The 17,584-nt window shown below is 32.5% G+C and overlaps 1 long non-coding RNA gene across 4 annotated transcripts; it reads right to left on the bottom strand.

Moving 5' to 3' along the window:
* Positions 1-858: 858 nt before the first annotated feature.
* LOC123468135 lies at positions 859-3,310 on the bottom strand. Of its 4 annotated transcripts, none has more exons than XR_006642083.1 (7): positions 2,779-3,310; positions 2,318-2,704; positions 2,161-2,251; positions 2,003-2,098; positions 1,874-1,940; positions 1,735-1,808; positions 859-1,674 (listed from the first exon to the last, which is right to left on the bottom strand). It is a non-coding gene; the product is annotated as an uncharacterized LOC123468135 (long non-coding RNA). The 4 variants fall into 4 exon arrangements; XR_006642082.1 differs by having other exon boundaries at positions 2,318-2,691; positions 2,755-3,310; XR_006642081.1 differs by having other exon boundaries at positions 2,318-3,310.
* Positions 3,311-17,584: the final 14,274 nt, after the last annotated feature.

The following is a 17,584-nucleotide window of genomic DNA, read 5'->3' on the forward strand; positions in this document are numbered from 1 at the left end:
GTTAATTTTTTGTCACTCCCCATGCGGATAAGTGTTAATTTAATATGTATTCGAAAGTTAAACCTGCCTTGTTTCCTAGCTAAAAGCTTGAGCATGACACAACATTTTGTGACGAAATATTTAAAAAATTTGCGACCACGACTCAATATAAAAAACGGGATTTATCGTAGAAGTGGTACGATACACGTAAGACGTAAGAAGCCTTCCCACTTTTTCGTTTTTGAGTAAATTATAGATTTAAATAAAAAATAAGTTGAAATGAAAATTTATTACACTAGCATTGTATCATATATCTATTTACTGCAACTAGATGACATGATTGTACAGTCAACAAATAATTCTATCTCATGGCTCAATGGTTGAGCATCGGCTTGGAAAATCAAAAGTCTCGGGTTCGATTCCTGTTTAAGTTACACTATAATTAATGCTATCTTTCGTTTCAATAAAACTCCTTGCAACGATTGTAGGAATCAAATTAAATAGGCTATCTACACTCCTGCCCACAAACATTAATAAGTTGAATTTTCCAAGTACATCAGTCATAGCTCAATGGTAGAATACCGAATTGGTATGCCGAATGATCTGGGTTCAAAACCCCGTGCAGTTAAATATGGAAATTGATAAAATTTCTGATGTCAAAAGCGTGCAAGAAGTAAAAACCTATTAAAAGTAATCAAATCCATAATTTTCATTTTCATTCATGCACTACATACAAGGTTTTTAACAAAAGATAAGTGCAAACAAAAACATCACAGTTAGCTGAATGGTACAGCATTGGAGTGGCATGCTTAAAGTCTAGGGTTCAAACCCCCAAAACATTAATAAGTTACATCCTTACAAATAAATACAAAAGTGAAGTAGATGTAAAAAGCTTTTATTGTCCCTCCATCCACCCACAATTCCACCACTTGGTTTACAGCATAATACAATACAACATAATATACAATACATACATACACAAATACAACTAACCCGTTGGCTGCCACGCCACTACATACTACGCTAGCTACATCGCCATCAGAAAGATCGCGACCAAAGGGGGACTTGTCCGAAGACAAGTCCGGGCTGACACGATGATGGAAGCCATTACGGGAATGCACACCCCAGGCAACCATCACCGCATCGACAAGGGGGGAGTTCCTAATGGTGCATTGCCTCGACGATCGACTTTGAGCCACACGGCTTGTGCAACTGTCCCACCCATGGCATATAGACCATTGGGCAGAACAGCGCTGCCGGACCCTAACAAGCTAAAAAAAAAGGGGATCAAAGTGGGTGGCAGCCAACGGGTTAATTAGCACTACACTTAACACACACACACATTACATAAAACAATGATACCACGATGACGGGGCGACCACGAGGCGAAGACGGGGCGACCGGGCGACCACGATGCGACGACGGGGTGACCGGGCGAGGGGAAGATGGGGCGACGGGCAGAGTGATGACGGGCGATTCGGCGACGGGCAAAGCGATGACGGGCGATTCGGCGACGGGCAAAGCGATGACGGGCGATTCGACGACGGGCAAAGCGATGACGGGCAAAGCGATGACGGGCGATTCGGTGACGGGCAAAGCGATGACGGGCGAGGTGAAGAAGGGGCTTTTTTTACATACGCCTGTTGTCAAAATTGTAGGGCCGGCAATTTTTTTAGACACGTTGGGTTGGCAGTCCTACGATAACATATTGAAATTTTAACAAGCAATACTAGAGAAGAAAGAAACTTGAAATACCAAGGAGTAGTAGTTCTGAGGTTCACATCTATGTGTGTTGGCCATCAGAGTAGAAATAAAAGAAGACTGCTGATCTGGTTGTTGATAATCATTGGCAATACAGAGAAGAATATGATGCATTTTTCACATTGGAACTTACACAAGATGAGTGGGTCAAGAATGATCTTCCTTCAGAGCCAGCATCCTTTGCACTTTCAGTTTACGAGCTAGAAGTAAACACAGAAGCATGCAAACTTTGACACTGAATGCCATAATATGAGTCTAATACCTCAACCCTCAAAACTAAATCATGCCACTTGACCGGCTCAGTGGAAATGACAAGAAGATTGCAAGTCAGCATCCTTTTCGATTTTAGTTTAACGAGCTACTTCATCAAAGCAGAATCATGCAAATTGGATTCTTATTGTCAAAATTTAAGTACAATACCTCCTAATGAGCAATAGAAAAGCATGATGGAATCTCTAAGTGACAAGTTGCTAAGAGTTTTTGGATTTGGCAGCAGGCATAACAAAATTACCTGTTACACACAAAATAATCCATTGATATGCTTCACTTGAAAAACACTTGATAGTAGATAACAAACCATTTGATTTGATCGAAATTTAAATAGGAATGTAATATAATTAACAAATATTGGGATACGGTTTTCACTAGTCACATAGAGCTTGATCACATAACAAGTATAAAGGAGCAGCAGCGCCATCTCGTTTTCCAATTTAGAAAAAAAAGCAAGTTCAAACAAGAATTGGTAATTTTTTATTGCGATAACTACATTGATATTCTAATACTACTAATTCTAGAGCGGTACACATCAAAATAATATCAATGCAAAACGTCCTTGAACAAAACAATAAAACTTACATTAAATAAATTCTTTATTAACCATAATTCGAAGAGAAAGTTTCTCAGTAAATTGGAGATCCAACTGAAGTAGAATATTGGCAGTCAATAGCACATCTTGTAAGAATTTCTGAGGTTTATTTCAATAAAAATAAATGTTTAGTTACAAGCTTTGAATACCTAGTTTCATTGAGAAATTAGTACTTTCCATGTGAATTTTTGAATGAACATGAACAGAAGGCTGCATGAAGATCTGCATTTTAATTAAAAATAAGTTACAATTGATTCACAAAGTAATAAAATTATGCAATAAGTAATGGCATGTATAGAGTATAGTTCACAACAGAACACACCCAATGATTATAATTTACAAATCAATTCATTTCTATTTAAAGGTAGGAATTAGATAAGCCCATAAAACATTCACAACTTCAAACTGGAACTGCTGGAACTAATTCAGGAACATATATACCCAAAAATATCTAGAGAACTGAAGCAAAATTACATTAATACGTTGTATATGTAAAAGTAGTATGTGCTTAATTATCCTGAAACCTGGCTGTTGATTGAAAATGTAAAAACCATCAATTTTCACCACATATCATGCATAGTTCTGCTTGTAACAATGACTTTACCCAGAATGATACAACACAAGACCTGGTTTTCCAAAAGTATGTTAACATTACCTTATTCTAAACCCAACTGCAACAGCTGACATTTCGTGTAGGCAACAAAGTAGTGCTATAGGGGTAGAGGTTAAAATAACCATTAAAAATAATAATACTGTTGAGACGAGGGTAACTGAAATACACGTTTTCAACGTTCCAACAGAGTAAACAACAATCACATGACAAAAAAACACAAGTTAGTTCGATTTTACCATGATTTTACTTTAGAGTTTAGACACTAGGGGCTGATAATCTCCAACGCCATCTAGTGGAAATGAAGTTCGGCCAGGATTTTAAATAAGCCCGACAAATTAACAGTGTATCGTATTTGAAAAAAACGAGTATTTAAAAATACAAATACTATATTTTAAAATACTCGTCCTTCAAAATACATTTTTTCTCCCAAAACCTCAAATACCAAATAAAATCAAATACAAATACAAATACAAATACAAAATACTTTTTTCCTTTATGGAGCAGTTGGAAATCCTACGTTGCGCATTCTCCGCAAATGCGAAAATCAAATTTGTGTCCAATCTGTGGTACGCTGTCTACAGCGTTTTATGGGAAAACCAACCATTTCACTTTTAAAATATTGTTTTCTTCTCTATAACTATGTTTTACCTCACTGTCAAAGAGAAAACCAATGACTAAATCGAAATCAGCGTTCAATTTCGATTATGCCGTCTGATTTTTGGAGAATTTCAAGAGATGTCATTTTTGGCCGATTTTGACAAAAGGGGGAAAGGCTATACCCCTTCCCACTTTTTCATTTTTGGCCAAATTTCAAATCTGGCTTAAAATACATGATTTAGATTCAGAATTGAATGAAAATCACGGAAATCAGGTTTATTTTTCTATTGGTCTTATAGTTTTTCATTTACATGTTAAAAACCATAAATGAAGTTGGTGCGCTAACAGAACTGTTTTCGTTAATTTTTTTAACGGCTAGTCTAAAGAGAAAACCAATGACTAAATCACAATCAGCGTTCAATTTCGATTATTCCGTCTGATTTTTGGAGAATTTCAAGAGATGTCATTTTTGGCCGATTTTGACAAAAGTGGAAAGGCTATACCCTTCCCACTTTTTCATTTTTGGCCAAATTTCAAATTTGGCTTAAAATACATGATTTAGATTCAGAATTGAATGAAAATCACGGAAATCAGGTTTATTTTTCTATTGGTCTTATAGTTTTTCATTTACATGTTAAAAACCATAAATGAAGTTCGTGCGCTAACAGAACTGTTTTCGTTAATTTTTTAAACGGCTAGTCTAAAGAGAAAACCAATCACTAAATCGAAATCAGCGATCAATTTCGATTATACCGTCTGATTTTTGGAGAATTTCAAGAGATGTCATTTTTGGCCGATTTTGACAAAAGTGGAAAGGCTATACCCTTCCCACTTTTTCATTTTTGGCCAAATTTCAAATTTGGCTTAAAATACATGATTTAGATTCAGAATTTTAATGAAAATCACTGAAATCAGGTTTATTTTTCTATTGGTCTTATAGTTTTTCATTTACATGTTAAAAACCATAAATGAAGTTGGTGCGCTAACAGAACTGTTTTCGTTAATTTTTTAAACGGCTAGTCTAAAGAGAAAACCAATCACTAAATCGAAATCAGCGATCAATTTCGATTATACCGTCTGATTTTTGGAGAATTTCAAGAGATGTCATTTTTGGCCGATTTTGACAAAAGTGGAAAGGCTATACCCTTCCCACTTCTTCATTTTTGGCCAAATTTCAAATTTGGCTTAAAATACATGATTTAGATTCAGAATTGAATGAAAATCACTGAAATCAGGTTTATTTTTCTATTGGTCTTATAGTTTTTCATTTAAATGTTAAAAACCATAAATGAAGTTGGTGCGCTAACAGAACTGTTTTCGTTAATTTTTTAAACGGCTAGTCTAAAGAGAAAACCAATCACTAAATCGAAATCAGCGATCAATTTCGATTATACCGTCTGATTTTTGGAGAATTTCAAGAGATGTCATTTTTGGCCGATTTTGACAAAAGTGGAAAGGCTATACCCTTCCCACTTTTTTCATTTTTGGCCAAATTTCAAATTTGGCTCAAAATACATGATTTAGATTCAGAATTGAATGAAAATCACTGAAATCAGGTTTATTTTTCTATTGGTCTTATAGTTTTTCATTTACATGTTAAAAACCATAAATGAAGTTGGTGCGCTAACAGAACTGTTTTCGTTAATTTTTTAAACGGCTAGTCTAAAGAGAAAACCAATCACTAAATCGAAATCAGCGTTCAATTTCGATTATACCGTCTGATTTTTGGAGAATTTCAAGAGATGTCATTTTTGGCCGATTTTGACAAAAGTGGAAAGGCTATACCCTTCCCACTTTTTCATTTTTGGCCAAATTTCAAATTTGGCTCAAAATACATGATTTAGATTCAGAATTGAATGAAAATCACTGAAATCAGGTTTATTTTTCTATTGGTCTTATAGTTTTTCATTTACATGTTAAAAACCATAAATGAAGTTGGTGCGCTAACAGAACTGTTTTCGTTAATTTTTTAAACGGCTAGTCTAAAGAGAAAACCAATCACTAAATCGAAATCAGCGTTCAATTTCGATTATACCGTCTGATTTTTGGAGAATTTCAAGAGATGTCATTTTTGGCCGATTTTGACAAAAGTGGAAAGGCTATACCCTTCCCACTTTTTCATTTTTGGCCAAATTTCAAATTTGGCTTAAAATACATGATTTAGATTCAGAATTGAATGAAAATCACTGAAATCAGGTTTATTTTTCTATTGGTCTTATAGTTTTTCATTTACATGTTAAAAACCATAAATGAAGTTGGTGCGCTAACAGAACTGTTTTCGTTAATTTTTTAAACGGCTAGTCTAAAGAGAAAACCAATCACTAAATCGAAATCAGCGTTCAATTTCGATTATACCGTCTGATTTTTGGAGAATTTCAAGAGATGTCATTTTTGGCCGATTTTGACAAAAGTGGAAAGGCTATACCCTTCCCACTTTTTCATTTTTGGCCAAATTTCAAATTTGGCTTAAAATACATGATTTAGATTCAGAATTGAATGAAAATCACTGAAATCAGGTTTATTTTTCTATTGGTCTTATAGTTTTTCATTTACATGTTAAAAACCATAAATGAAGTTGGTGCGCTAACAGAACTGTTTTCGTTAATTTTTTAAACGGCTAGTCTAAAGAGAAAACCAATCACTAAATCGAAATCAGCGTTCAATTTCGATTATACCGTCTGATTTTTGGAGAATTTCAAGAGATGTCATTTTTGGCCGATTTTGACAAAAGTGGAAAGGCTATACCCTTCCCACTTTTTCATTTTTGGCCAAATTTCAAATTTGGCTTAAAATACATGATTTAGATTCAGAATTGAATGAAAATCACTGAAATCAGGTTTATTTTTCTATTGGTCTTATAGTTTTTCATTTACATGTTAAAAACCATAAATGAAGTTGGTGCGCTAACAGAACTGTTTTCGTTAATTTTTTAAACGGCTAGTCTAAAGAGAAAACCAATCACTAAATCGAAATCAGCGTTCAATTTCGATTATACCGTCTGATTTTTGGAGAATTTCAAGAGATGTCATTTTTGGCCGATTTTGACAAAAGTGGAAAGGCTATACCCTTCCCACTTTTTCATTTTTGGCCAAATTTCAAATTTGCCTTAAAATACATGATTTAGATTCAGAATTGAATGAAAATCACGGAAATCAGGTTTATTTTTCTATTGGTCTTATAGTTTTTCATTTACATGTTAAAAACCATAAATGAAGTTGGTGCGCTAACAGAACTGTTTTCGTTAATTTTTTAAACGGCTAGTCTAAAGAGAAAACCAATCACTAAATCGAAATCAGCGTTCAATTTCGATTATACCGTCTGATTTTTGGAGAATTTCAAGAGATGTCATTTTTGGCCGATTTTGACAAAAGTGGAAAGGCTATACCCTTCCCACTTTTTCATTTTTGGCCAAATTTCAAATTTGGCTTAAAATACATGATTTAGATTCAGAATTTGAATGAAAATCACTGAAATCAGGTTTATTTTTCTATTGGTCTTATAGTTTTTCATTTACATGTTAAAAACCATAAATGAAGTTGGTGCGCTAACAGAACTGTTTTCGTTAATTTTTTAAACGGCTAGTCTAAAGAGAAAACCAATCACTAAATCGAAATCAGCGTTCAATTTCGATTATACCGTCTGATTTTTGGAGAATTTCAAGAGATGTCATTTTTGGCCGATTTTGACAAAAGTGGAAAGGCTATACCCTTCCCACTTTTTCATTTTTGGCCAAATTTCAAATTTGGCTTAAAATACATGATTTAGATTCAGAATTGAATGAAAATCACGGAAATCAGGTTTATTTTTCTATTGGTCTTATAGTTTTTCATTTAAATGTTAAAAACCATAAATGAAGTTGGTGCGCTAACAGAACTGTTTTCGTTAATTTTTTAAACGGCTAGTCTAAAGAGAAAACCAATCACTAAATCGAAATCAGCGATCAATTTCGATTATACCGTCTGATTTTTGGAGAATTTCAAGAGATGTCATTTTTGGCCGATTTTGACAAAAGTGGAAAGGCTATACCCTTCCCACTTTTTCATTTTTGGCCAAATTTCAAATTTGGCTTAAAATACATGATTTAGATTCAGAATTGAATGAAAATCACTGGAAATCAGGTTTATTTTTCTATTGGTCTTATAGTTTTTCATTTACATGTTAAAAACCATAAATGAAGTTGGTGCGCTAACAGAACTGTTTTCGTTAATTTTTTAAACGGCTAGTCTAAAGAGAAAACCAATCACTAAATCGAAATCAGCGTTCAATTTCGATTATACCGTCTGATTTTGGAGAATTTCAAGAGATGTCATTTTTGGCCGATTTTGACAAAAGTGGAAAGGCTATACCCTTCCCACTTTTTCATTTTTGGCCAAATTTCAAATTTGGCTTAAAATACATGATTTAGATTCAGAATTGAATGAAAATCACTGAAATCAGGTTTATTTTTCTATTGGTCTTATAGTTTTTCATTTACATGTTAAAAACCATAAATGAAGTTGGTGCGCTAACAGAACTGTTTTCGTTAATTTTTTAAACGGCTAGTCTAAAGAGAAAACCAATCACTAAATCGAAATCAGCGTTCAATTTCGATTATACCGTCTGATTTTTGGAGAATTTCAAGAGATGTCATTTTTTGCCGATTTTGACAAAAGTGGAAAGGCTATACCCTTCCCACTTTTTCATTTTTGGCCAAATTTCAAATTTGGCTTAAAATACATGATTTAGATTCAGAATTGAATGAAAATCACTGAAATCAGGTTTATTTTTCTATTGGTCTTATAGTTTTTCATTTACATGTTAAAAACCATAAATGAAGTTGGTGCGCTAACAGAACTGTTTTCGTTAATTTTTTAAACGGCTAGTCTAAAGAGAAAACCAATCACTAAATCGAAATCAGCGTTCAATTTCGATTATACCGTCTGATTTTTGGAGAATTTCAAGAGATGTCATTTTTGGCCGATTTTGACAAAAGTGGAAAGGCTAAAGGTACCCTTCCCACTTTTTTCATTTTTGGCCAAATTTCAAATTTTTTTAAAAATACATGATTTAGATTCAGAATTGAATGAAAATCACGGAAATCAGGTTTATTTTTCTATTGGTCTTATAGTTTTTCATTTACATGTTAAAAACCATAAATGAAGTTGGTGCGCTAACAGAACTGTTTTCGTTAATTTTTTAAACGGCTAGTCTAAAGAGAAAACCAATCACTAAATCGAAATCAGCGTTCAATTTCGATTATACCGTCTGATTTTTGGAGAATTTCAAGAGATGTCATTTTTGGCCGATTTTGACAAAAGTGGAAAGGCTATACCCTTCCCACTTTTTCATTTTTGGCCAAATTTCAAATTTGGCTTAAAATACATGATTTAGATTCAGAATTGAATGAAAATCACTGAAATCAGGTTTATTTTTCTATTGGTCTTATAGTTTTTCATTTACATGTTAAAAACCATAAATGAAGTTGGTGCGCTAACAGAACTGTTTTCGTTAATTTTTTAAACGGCTAGTCTAAAGAGAAAACCAATCACTAAATCGAAATCAGCGTTCAATTTCGATTATACCGTCTGATTTTTGGAGAATTTCAAGAGATGTCATTTTTTTGGCCGATTTTGACAAAAGTGGAAAGGCTATACCCTTCCCACTTTTTCATTTTTGGCCAAATTTCAAATTTGGCTTAAAATACATGATTTAGATTCAGAATTGAATGAAAATCACTGAAATCAGGTTTTTTTTTCTATTGGTCTTATAGTTTTTCATTTACATGTTAAAAACCATAAATGAAGTTGGTGCGCTAACAGAACTGTTTTCGTTAATTTTTTAAACGGCTAGTCTAAAGAGAAAACCAATCACTAAATCGAAATCAGCGTTCAATTTCGATTATACCGTCTGATTTTTGGAGAATTTCAAGAGATGTCATTTTTGGCCCGATTTTGACAAAAGTGGAAAGGCTATACCCTTCCCACTTTTTTCATTTTTGGCCAAATTTCAAATTTGGCTTAAAATACATGATTTAGATTCAGAATTGAATGAAAATCACTGAAATCAGGTTTATTTTTCTATTGGTCTTATAGTTTTTCATTTACATGTTAAAAACCATAAATGAAGTTGGTGCGCTAACAGAACTGTTTTCGTTAATTTTTTAAACGGCTAGTCTAAAGAGAAAACCAATCACTAAATCGAAATCAGCGTTCAATTTCGATTATACCGTCTGATTTTTGGAGAATTTCAAGAGATGTCATTTTTGGCCGATTTTGACAAAAGTGGAAAGGCTATACCCTTCCCACTTTTTCATTTTTGGCCAAATTTCAAATTTGGCTTAAAATACATGATTTAGATTCAGAATTTAATGAAAATCACTGAAATCAGGTTTATTTTTCTATTGGTCTTATAGTTTTTCATTTACATGTTAAAAACCATAAATGAAGTTGGTGCGCTAACAGAACTGTTTTCGTTAATTTTTTAAACGGCTAGTCTAAAGAGAAAACCAATCACTAAATCGAAATCAGCGTTCAATTTCGATTATACCGTCTGATTTTTGGAGAATTTCAAGAGATGTCATTTTTGGCCGATTTTGACAAAAGTGGAAAGGCTATACCCTTCCCACTTTTTCATTTTTGGCCAAATTTCAAATTTGGCTTAAAATACATGATTTAGATTCAGAATTGAATGAAAATCACTGAAATCAGGTTTATTTTTCTATTGGTCTTATAGTTTTTCATTTACATGTTAAAAACCATAAATGAAGTTGGTGCGCTAACAGAACTGTTTTCGTTAATTTTTTAAACGGCTAGTCTAAAGAGAAAACCAATCACTAAATCGAAATCAGCGTTCAATTTCGATTATACCGTCTGATTTTTGGAGAATTTCAAGAGATGTCATTTTTGGCCGATTTTGACAAAAGTGGAAAGGCTATACCCTTCCCACTTTTTCATTTTTGGCCAAATTTCAAATTTGGCTTAAAATACATGATTTAGATTCAGAATTGAATGAAAATCACTGGAAATCAGGTTTATTTTTCTATTGGTCTTATAGTTTTTCATTTACATGTTAAAAACCATAAATGAAGTTGGTGCGCTAACAGAACTGTTTTCGTTAATTTTTTAAACGGCTAGTCTAAAGAGAAAACCAATCACTAAATCGAAATCAGCGTTCAATTTCGATTATACCGTCTGATTTTTGGAGAATTTCAAGAGATGTCATTTTTGGCCGATTTTGACAAAAGTGGAAAGGCTATACCCTTCCCACTTTTTCATTTTTGGCCAAATTTCAAATTTGGCTTAAAATACATGATTTAGATTCAGAATTGAATGAAAATCACGGAAATCAGGTTTATTTTTCTATTGGTCTTATAGTTTTTCATTTACATGTTAAAAACCATAAATGAAGTTGGTGCGCTAACAGAACTGTTTTCGTTAATTTTTTAAACGGCTAGTCTAAAGAGAAAACCAATCACTAAATCGAAATCAGCGTTCAATTTCGATTATACCGTCTGATTTTTGGAGAATTTCAAGAGATGTCATTTTGATTTTTGCCGATTTTGACAAAAGTGGAAAGGCTATACCCTTCCCACTTTTTCATTTTTGGCCAAATTTCAAATTTGGCTTAAAATACATGATTTAGATTCAGAATTGAATGAAAATCACTGAAATCAGGTTTATTTTTCTATTGGTCTTATAGTTTTTCATTTACATGTTAAAAACCATAAATGAAGTTGGTGCGCTAACAGAACTGTTTTCGTTAATTTTTTAAACGGCTAGTCTAAAGAGAAAACCAATCACTAAATCGAAATCAGCGTTCAATTTCGATTATACCGTCTGATTTTTGGAGAATTTCAAGAGATGTCATTTTTGGTCGATTTTGACAAAAGTGGAAAGGCTATACCCTTCCCACTTTTTCATTTTTGGCCAAATTTCAAATTTGGCTTAAAATACATGATTTAGATTCAGAATTGAATGAAAATCACGGAAATCAGGTTTATTTTTCTATTGGTCTTATAGTTTTTCATTTACATGTTAAAAACCATAAATGAAGTTGGTGCGCTAACAGAACTGTTTTCGTTAATTTTTTAAACGGCTAGTCTAAAGAGAAAACCAATCACTAAATCGAAATCAGCGTTCAATTTCGATTATACCGTCTGATTTTTGGAGAATTTCAAGAGATGTCATTTTTGGCCGATTTTGACAAAAGTGGAAAGGCTATACCCTTCCCACTTTTTTTCATTTTTGGCCAAATTTCAAATTTGGCTTAAAATACATGATTTAGATTCAGAATTGAATGAAAATCACGGAAATCAGGTTTATTTTTCTATTGGTCTTATAGTTTTTCATTTACATGTTAAAAACCATAAATGAAGTTGGTGCGCTAACAGAACTGTTTTCGTTAATTTTTTAAACGGCTAGTCTAAAGAGAAAACCAATCACTAAATCGAAATCAGCGTTCAATTTCGATTATACCGTCTGATTTTTGGAGAATTTCAAGAGATGTCATTTTTGGCCGATTTTGACAAAAGTGGAAAGGCTATACCCTTCCCACTTTTTCATTTTTGGCCAAATTTCAAATTTGGCTTAAAATACATGATTTAGATTCAGAATTGAATGAAAATCACGGAAATCAGGTTTATTTTTCTATTGGTCTTATAGTTTTTCATTTAAATGTTAAAAACCATAAATGAAGTTGGTGCGCTAACAGAACTGTTTTCGTTAATTTTTTAAACGGCTAGTCTAAAGAGAAAACCAATCACTAAATCGAAATCAGCGTATCAATTTCGATTATACCGTCTGATTTTTGGAGAATTTCAAGAGATGTCATTTTTGGCCGATTTTGACAAAAGTGGAAAGGCTATACCCTTCCCACTTTTTCATTTTTGGCCAAATTTCAAATTTGGCTTAAAATACATGATTTAGATTCAGAATTGAATGAAAATCACGGAAATCAGGTTTATTTTTCTATTGGTCTTATAGTTTTTCATTTACAATGTTAAAAACCATAAATGAAGTTGGTGCGCTAACAGAACTGTTTTCGTTAATTTTTTAAACGGCTAGTCTAAAGAGAAAACCAATCACTAAATCGAAATCAGCGTTCAATTTCGATTATACCGTCTGATTTTTGGAGAATTTCAAGAGATGTCATTTTTGGCCGATTTTGACAAAAGTGGAAAGGCTATACCCTTCCCACTTTTTCATTTTTGGCCAAATTTCAAATTGTGGCTTAAAATACATGATTTAGATTCAGAATTGAATGAAAATCACGGAAATCAGGTTTATTTTTCTATTGGTCTTATAGTTTTTCATTTAAATGTTAAAAACCATAAATGAAGTTGGTGCGCTAACAGAACTGTTTTCGTTAATTTTTTAAACGGCTAGTCTAAAGAGAAAACCAATCACTAAATCGAAATCAGCGTTCAATTTCGATTATACCGTCTGATTTTTGGAGAATTTCAAGAGATGTCATTTTTGGCCGATTTTGACAAAAGTGGAAAGGCTATACCCTTCCCACTTTTTCATTTTTGGCCAAATTTCAAATTTGGCTTAAAATACATGATTTAGATTCAGAATTGAATGAAAATCACGGAAATCAGGTTTATTTTTCTATTGGTCTTATAGTTTTTCATTTAAATGTTAAAAACCATAAATGAAGTTGGTGCGCTAACAGAACTGTTTTCGTTAATTTTTTAAACGGCTAGTCTAAAGAGAAAACCAATCACTAAATCGAAATCAGCGTTCAATTTCGATTATACCGTCTGATTTTTGGAGAATTTCAAGAGATGTCATCATTTTGGCCGATTTTGACAAAAGTGGAAAGGCTATACCCTTCCCACTTTTTCATTTTTGGCCAAATTTCAAATTTGCCTTAAAATACATGATTTAGATTCAGAATTGAATGAAAATCACGGAAATCAGGTTTATTTTTCTATTGGTCTTATAGTTTTTCATTTAAATGTTAAAAACCATAAATGAAGTTGGTGCGCTAACAGAACTGTTTTCGTTAATTTTTTAAACGGCTAGTCTAAAGAGAAAACCAATCACTAAATCGAAATCAGCGTTCAATTTCGATTATACCGTCTGATTTTTGGAGAATTTCAAGAGATGTCATTTTTGGCCGATTTTGACAAAAGTGGAAAGGCTATACCCTTCCCACTTTTTCATTTTTGGCCAAATTTCAAATTTGGCTTAAAATACATGATTTAGATTCAGAATTGAATGAAAATCACGGAAATCAGGTTTATTTTTCTATTGGTCTTATAGTTTTTCATTTAAATGTTAAAAACCATAAATGAAGTTGGTGCGCTAACAGAACTGTTTTCGTTAATTTTTTAAACGGCTAGTCTAAAGAGAAAACCAATCACTAAATCGAAATCAGCGTTCAATTTCGATTATACCGTCTGATTTTTGGAGAATTTCAAGAGATGTCATTTTTGCCGATTTTGACAAAAGTGGAAAGGCTATACCCTTCCCACTTTTTCATTTTTGGCCAAATTTCAAATTTGGCTTAAAATACATGATTTAGATTCAGAATTGAATGAAAATCACGGAAATCAGGTTTATTTTTCTATTGGTCTTATAGTTTTTCATTTACATGTTAAAAACCATAAATGAAGTTGGTGCGCTAACAGAACTGTTTTCGTTAATTTTTTAAACGGCTAGTCTAAAGAGAAAACCAATCACTAAATCGAAATCAGCGTTCAATTTCGATTATACCGTCTGATTTTTGGAGAATTTCAAGAGATGTCATTTTTGGCCGATTTTGAAAAAAGGGGAAGGGATAAGACCCTTCCATTTTTTCATTTTTGGCCAAATTTCAAATAATTGGCTTAAAATACATGATTTAGATTCAGAATTGAATGAAAATCACTGAAATCAGGTTTATTTTTCTATTGGTCTTATAGTTTTTCATTTAAACATGTTAAAAACCATAAATGAAGTTGGTGCGCTAACAGAACTGTTTTCGTTAATTTTTTAAACGGCTAGTCTAAAGAGAAAACCAATCACTAAATCGAAATCAGCGTTCAATTTCGATTATACCGTCTGATTTTTGGAGAATTTCAAGAGATGTCATTTTTGTGATTTTGACAAAAGTGGAAAGGGTATACCCTTCCCACTTTTTCATTTTTGGCCAAATTTCAAATTTTGCTTAAAATACATGATTTAGATTCAGAATTGAATGAAAATCACGGAAATCAGGTTTATTTTTCTATTGGTCTTATAGTTTTTCATTTACATGTTAAAAACCATAAATGAAGTTGGTGCGCTAACAGAACTGTTTTCGTTAATTTTTTAAACGGCTAGTCTAAAGAGAAAACCAATCACTAAATCGAAATCAGCGTTCAATTTCGATTATACCGTCTGATTTTTGGAGAATTTCAAGAGATGTCATTTTTTGCCGATTTTGACAAAAGTGGAAAGGCTATACCCTTCCCACTTTTTCATTTTTGGCCAAATTTCAAATTTGGCTTAAAATACATGATTTAGATTCAGAATTGAATGAAAATCACGGAAATCAGGTTTATTTTTCTATTGGTCTTATAGTTTTTCATTTACATGTTAAAAACCATAAATGAAGTTGGTGCGCTAACAGAACTGTTTTCGTTAATTTTTTAAACGGCTAGTCTAAAGAGAAAACCAATCACTAAATCGAAATCAGCGTTCAATTTCGATTATACCGTCTGATTTTTGGAGAATTTCAAGAGATGTCATTTTTTGCCGATTTTGACAAAAGTGGAAAGGCTATACCCTTCCCACTTTTTCATTTTTGGCCAAATTTCAAATTTGGCTTAAAATACATGATTTAGATTCAGAATTGAATGAAAATCACGGAAATCAGGTTTATTTTTCTATTGGTCTTATAGTTTTTCATTTACATGTTAAAAACCATAAATGAAGTTGGTGCGCTAACAGAACTGTTTTCGTTAATTTTTTAAACGGCTAGTCTAAAGAGAAAACAAAATCACTAAATCGAAATCAGCGTTCAATTTCGATTATACCGTCTGATTTTTGGAGAATTTCAAGAGATGTCATTTTTGGCCGATTTTGACAAAAGTGGAAAGGCTATACCCTTCCCACTTTTTTCATTTTTGGCCAAATTTCAAATTTGGTTTAAAATAAATTTTTTAGATTTAGAATTGAATGAAAATCACGGAAATCAGGTTTATTTTTCTATTGGTCTTATAGTTTTTCATTTACATGTTAAAAACCATAAATGAAGTTGGTGCGCTAACAGAACTGTTTTCGTTAATTTTTTAAACGGCTAGTCTAAAGAGAAAACCAATCACTAAATCGAAATCAGCGTTCAATTTCGATTATACCGTCTGATTTTTGGAGAATTTCAAGAGATGTCATTTTTGGCCGATTTTGACAAAAGTGGAAAGGCTATACCCTTCCCACTTTTTCATTTTTGGCCAAATTTCAAATTTGGCTTAAAATACATGATTTAGATTCAGAATTGAATGAAAATCACGGAAATCAGGTTTATTTTTCTATTGGTCTTATAGTTTTTCATTTAAATGTTAAAAACCATAAATGAAGTTGGTGCGCTAACAGAACTGTTTTCGTTAATTTTTTAAACGGCTAGTCTAAAGAGAAAACCAATCACTAAATCGAAATCAGCGTTCAATTTCGATTATACCGTCTGATTTTTGGAGAATTTCAAGAGATGTCATTTTTTGCCGATTTTGACAAAAGTGGAAAGGCTATACCCTTCCCACTTTTTCATTTTTGGCCAAATTTCAAATTTGGCTTAAAATACATGATTTAGATTTAGAATTGAATGAAAATCACGGAAATCAGGTTTATTTTTCTATTGGTCTTATAGTTTTTCATTTAAATGTTAAAAACCATAAATGAAGTTGGTGCGCTAACAGAACTGTTTTCGTTAATTTTTTAAACGGCTAGTCTAAAGAGAAAACCAATCACTAAATCGAAATCAGCGTTCAATTTCGATTATACCGTCTGATTTTTGGAGAATTTCAAGAGATGTCATTTTTTGCCGATTTTGACAAAAGTGGAAAGGCTATACCCTTCCCACTTTTTTCATTTTTGGCCAAATTTCAAATTTGGCTTAAAATACATGATTTAGATTCAGAATTGAATGAAAATCACGGAAATCAGGTTTATTTTTCTATTGGTCTTATAGTTTTTCATTTAAATGTTAAAAACCATAAATGAAGTTGGTGCGCTAACAGAACTGTTTTCGTTAATTTTTTAAACGGCTAGTCTAAAGAGAAAACCAATCACTAAATCGAAATCAGCGTTCAATTTCGATTATACCGTCTGATTTTTGGAGAATTTCAAGAGATGTCATTTTTTGCCGATTTTGACAAAAGTGGAAAGGCTATACCCTTCCCACTTTTTCATTTTTGGCCAAATTTCAAATTTGGCTTAAAATACATGATTTAGATTCAGAATTGAATGAAAATCACGGAAATCAGGTTTATTTTTCTATTGGTCTTATAGTTTTTCATTTAAATGTTAAAAACCATAAATGAAGTTGGTGCGCTAACAGAACTGTTTTCGTTAATTTTTTAAACGGCTAGTCTAAAGAGAAAACCAATCACTAAATCGAAATCAGCGATCAATTTCGATTATACCGTCTGATTTTTGGAGAATTTCAAGAGATGTCATTTTTGGCCGATTTTGACAAAAGTGGAAAGGCTATACCCTTCCCACTTTTTCATTTTTGGCCAAATTTCAAATTTGGCTTAAAATACATGATTTAGATTCAGAATTGAATGAAAATCACGGAAATCAGGTTTATTTTTCTATTGGTCTTATAGT

This window comes from Daphnia magna, unplaced genomic scaffold, assembly GCF_020631705.1.
Source record: "Daphnia magna isolate NIES unplaced genomic scaffold, ASM2063170v1.1 Dm_contigs301, whole genome shotgun sequence".
Taxonomy (NCBI): Eukaryota; Metazoa; Arthropoda; class Branchiopoda; order Diplostraca; family Daphniidae; genus Daphnia; species Daphnia magna.